The sequence below is a fragment of the Triticum dicoccoides genome, chromosome 5A (genome assembly GCF_002162155.2).
Source record: "Triticum dicoccoides isolate Atlit2015 ecotype Zavitan chromosome 5A, WEW_v2.0, whole genome shotgun sequence".
Classification (NCBI taxonomy): Eukaryota; Viridiplantae; Streptophyta; class Magnoliopsida; order Poales; family Poaceae; genus Triticum; species Triticum dicoccoides.
The window spans coordinates 46189365-46194487 of NC_041388.1; positions in this window are offsets into that span (position 1 = coordinate 46189365).

The window sequence follows — 5123 nt, forward strand, 5'->3', positions numbered from 1 at the left end:
GGCGTAGCCGGCAGCAGTGGGCGACGCTCGGTCGGGGCGGCATCGGCGAGCAGTGGTGGATGCCAACGGGGGGAAGGCACGGGATGGCAGCGAGCGGGTAGGGGCAGGGCGCTCACGAGCAGCAGCGTGCGCGCGAGGTAGGGGCGCGGCCCGAGACACGTCGACGCAGACGCAACGGCAGGGGCGCGGGACCGGAGGTCCGGATGCGGCGGCGGGTGCGGGACGATGCTAGCAGTGCTGGTGCTAGACGATGTGTATGAGCTCTAGGAAAGGTAGGGGAGGGCATGAGCTCACAGGGAAGCTCGGGGAGGTCTCGGTGAAGACGATGATGCAGCGACGGTGGCGGACCGACACGGTGGATGACGGTGGCCAAAGTTGAAGAAGAAGCTCGATCCCGATGACGCAGTCGAGTCCGCTGGATCCAATGGACGGAGGCGAAGAGGCAAACAACGGCAGAGCTTTTGGACACGACCGCAGGGCGCCGGGGCGACGGCGGCCGCGACAATGGTGGCAGCATTTGTGGTCACCGGACGTGTTTAGAAGCTCATTCTCGAGCAGATGAGAGGAGGGCACGATGGGGGAATGAGAGGGGATTAATCGAGAACATGCTAGGGTTTACAATGGACGCGTTTATAGGTCGTGGGGGCGACGTGGAGGCCATCCATGCCCAAGGCGGCTCGGATGCGCGCCACGCCCTCCTCTGCCTCTTGTAGCGTGAGGAGGGAGATGAGGGGAGGTGGACTGGGCCACTGTAGGTTGGGTAGGCTGGGCCACTGTAGCACTAGGTTAGGTGCACCATGCAGCCTTCTAACACATTCTTTTCTGTTCTCATATTTTCTTTAATGTTTTGTATTAACATTAGAAACTCATTGACTTTAGTTAAATATGGTATTTGGCACATAAATACTAGGCATTATTTTTATAATGCCCACAAAGTTTGGAGGCGACTGGAGTTAATTAAGTAATTATTTATTTTGAGAAAGGCCATTTTATTTGCTGTTGGACCATTTGTTAATTTACTAGGAATTTATTTGTGAGTCAAATTAAGTTGGTTTCGACATGACAATGATCGGGAGAATTTATTGAATCATCCGAACATTTTAGTTTCAATATTTGAAAACTGTTGTGGTTTGCCTTTAACTCAAATTTGAATTTGAATCATTTTGAACTAACGTGATATTAACAATAGTAACCGCGGTGGCATGGCATCATTAACAAGGAATTACTGTAGCTTAAATATCCGGGCGTCACAATTCTCTTCTACTACAAGAAATCTCATCCCGAGATTTAAGAGGTAGTGAAAGGGGGGAAGGTTTGGTAACGAATCTAGCGGGTCTTCTCATTTTGGCTTGCTCTTCCCGAAGAGGCTGACCCAATACATTGATGTCTTCTTTTCTATGCTTCAGGTCATCATGATGAAGTCGACATCCTTTCTTCGGGAACTCCATCGTACTTACGAAAGAATAAAAAAGGGGTATTTTGGGAGAATAGACCTCTACAAGGTTGACTATCTGGTCGATAACATCGGGGAAGGTGGCAGAAAGTAACTCTCGAATTGAAACTTAAGAAAATATTGAGAGCAAAGTAAGGAGGTATCATGGGAAGTTTCGAGCAGGCAGGCAACAGTCCGATGCCTGAAACAGGGCGTGAAAGGGGTTCAGAGCAATAAGAATAAGTATTGCGTCTGATACCAGAATAGATCACTAGGAAGGTGGCCCATGAATCACATACGAGGCCACGCGTGAGGAATAACTTAGGAAATGGGGGTGTACAAGAGAGTCGGGTTTCGATCCTGTGGAGTTGTGGGTTATGGGCCCACCATGTGGGTTTAAAAGCAAGAGGGGCCACGACATCTTGCATGGTCTTGGTAGCAAGGCATGTCAGAGGATAGCATGTCAGTTAAGTCGGCAACCACATCGGTACCAAGGGCGAGGGACGAAGAGAACCATTTTCCTGCTCGTTGAACGAGGCAGACCAATAGGCAAAATTCTTGTCCATCGATGGTTACCGGTATGTCATCAACAATAGTAACAGGATCTTACTGACAGAGTGGTACAACAAGGTGCTTACCCAAGCAGGGAATTATCACTGCTCATATCATACAGATCACAAGGAGGGTTAAACAAGCCAATGGAAAGGAAAAAGTGTTTATCAGATTTACTCAGAACAATGAAAAGAAAAATGTGTTTAAACACATATTTCAGGGGTATATCCTTCCCAAGGACAGGCAGAGCATGATATTCATGGCAGGATATAAAGTAGAAAAACCTTTAGGAAAGGGGAGAGAAATGTTATGACATTACCGATACAATGGTGTTTGGATAATTGATCAAGAAAATTTAGCATTGTGCTTCAAATGTTGTTATTGAAAATCGGAGTACCACAGACATGCTTCGAGATAGCATTGACATGGTCTTCAAGCAAAGGTCAGACTTGGATACACAAAGGATTCATCAGGAACAACTTATAGAATAATTCTTACAATTTCTCATGGAAGAATGGTTAACCTTGCTAAATAGGAAACTATAACAACAAGTCCTCTGGCCAGGTGTGATAGGCATGACATCACCTTACCGATATGTAAGGACCAATGTTATAACTCTTGGAAATATGTCCCAACCAACATATCTGACCGAGATTCAGATCTGATTGGTGTCGGGATACCTCAGACTCAGGATGCCTAAGAAGAAAAGGTGCAACACAATTGACGAGATGACATTGTAAAATTCTTAGGAAATGAACTATGGAAGCGAGTTCCGAGACAAGAGTTCATCATTAAACCAAGGAAATGATGAGGGGCTGGCTGATGGTGAAGGAAATATGCCCTAGAGGCAATAATAAAGTTGTTATTTATATTTCCTTATATCATGATAAATGTTTATTATTCATGCTAGAATTGTATTAATCGGAAACTTAGTACATGTGTGAATACATAGACAAACAGAGTGTCACTAGCATGCCTCTACTTGACTAGCTCGTTGAATCAAAGATGGTTAAGTTTCCTAGACATTTACATGAGTTGTCATTTGATTAACGAGATCACATCATTAGAGAATGATGTGATTGACTTGACCCATTCCGTTAGCTTAACACGATGGTCATTTAGTTTGTTGCTGTTGCTTTCTCCATAACTTATACATGTTCCTATGACTATGAGATCATGCAACTCCCGAATACCGGAGGAACACTTTGTGTGCTACCAAACGTCACAACGTAATTGGGTGATTATATAGGTGCTCTACAGGTGTCTCCGATGGTCTTTGTTGAATTGGCATAGATCGGGATTAGGATTTGTCACTCCGATTGTCGGAGAGGTATCTCTGGGCTCTCTCAGTAATGCACATCAATATAAGCCTTGCAAGCAATGTGACTAATGAGTTAGTTGCAGGATGATGCATTACGGAACGAGTAAAGAGACTTGTCGGTAACGAGATTGAACTAGGTATTGAGATACCAACGATCGAATCTCGGGCAAGTAACATACCGATGACAAAGGGAACAATGTATATCGTTATGCGGTTTAACCGATAAAGATCTTCGTAGAATATGTGGGAGCCAATATGAACATCCAGGTTCCGCTATTGGTTATTGACCAGAGACGTGTCTCGGTCATGTCTACATAGTCCTCGAACCCGTAGGGTCCGCACGCTTAACGCCGGTGACGATCGGTATTATGAGTTTATGTGTTTTGATGTACCTAAGGTAGTTCGGAGTCCCGGATATGATCACGGACATAACGAGGAGTCCCAAAATGGTCGAGACATAAATATTGATATATTGGACGGCTATATTCGGACACCGAAAGTGTTTCGGGTGATTTCGGAGAAAACCGGAGTGCTGGAGGGTTACCGGAACCCCCCGGGGAAAGTTGGGCCTTCATGGGCTATATGGAAGATGGGAGGAGCCCACAAGGGTAAGCATTGCCCCCTCCCTATAGGGAGTCCGAATTGGACTAGGGAGGGGGGCGCCCCCCCTTTCCTTCTCCTCTTCCTCTCCCTTCCTTCCTTCCCCTTCCCCTCCTAGTTGGACTAGGAAAGGGGGAGTCCTAATCCTACTAGGAGGAGGGCTCCTTCCCTCCTTGGCGTGCCCTAGGGCCGGCCAGCCTCCCCCTTGCTCCTTTATATACGGGGGCAGGGGCACCCTAGAACACACAAGTTGATTGTTTCCAGCCGTGTGCGGTGCCCCCCTCAACCATAATCCACCTCGGTCATATCATAGAGGTGCTTAGGCGAAGCCCTGTTCCGGTAGCATCATCATCATCATCATCATCATCATCATCATCATCATCACGCCATCGTGCTGACGAAGCTCTCCCTCGACACTCTGCTGGATCGTGAGTTCATGGGACATCAATGAGCTGAACATGTGCAGATCACGGAGGTGCCGTACTTTCCATACTAGGATCGGTCGATCGTGAAGACGTACGACTACATCAACCGCATTGTCATAACACTTCCGCTTACAGTCTATGAGGGTACGTAGACAACACTCTCCCCTCTCGTTGCTATGCATCACCATGATCTTGCGTGTGCGTAGGATTTTTTTTGAAATTATTGCGTTCCCCAACAGTGGCATCCGAGCCAGGTTTATGCGTAGATGTTATATGCACGAGTAGAACACAAAGGAGTTGTGGACGTGGGTATATACATATTGCTTTCCGTCACTAGTTATTTCTTGATTCGGCGGTATTGTTGGATGAAGCGGCTCAGACCGACATTACACGTACGCTTATGCGAGACTGGTTCTACCGATGTGCTTCACACACAGGTGGCTGGTGGGTGTCAGTTTCTCCAACTTTAGTTGAATCGGATTCAATGAACAATGTTCTTTCTGAATATCAAAAAGCAATCACTATACCGCGTTGTGGTTTTTGATGCGTAGGTAAGAACGGTTCTTGCTCAGCCCATAGCAGCCACGTAAAACTTGCAACAACAAAGTAGAGGATGTCTAACTTGTTTTTGCAGGTCATGTTGTGATGTGATATGGTCAAGACATGATGCTAAATTTTATTGTATGAGATGATCATGTTTTGTAACGGAGTTATCGGCAACTGACAGGAGCCACACGGTTGTCGCTTTATTGTATGAAATGCAATCGCCATGTAATTGCTTTACTTTATCACT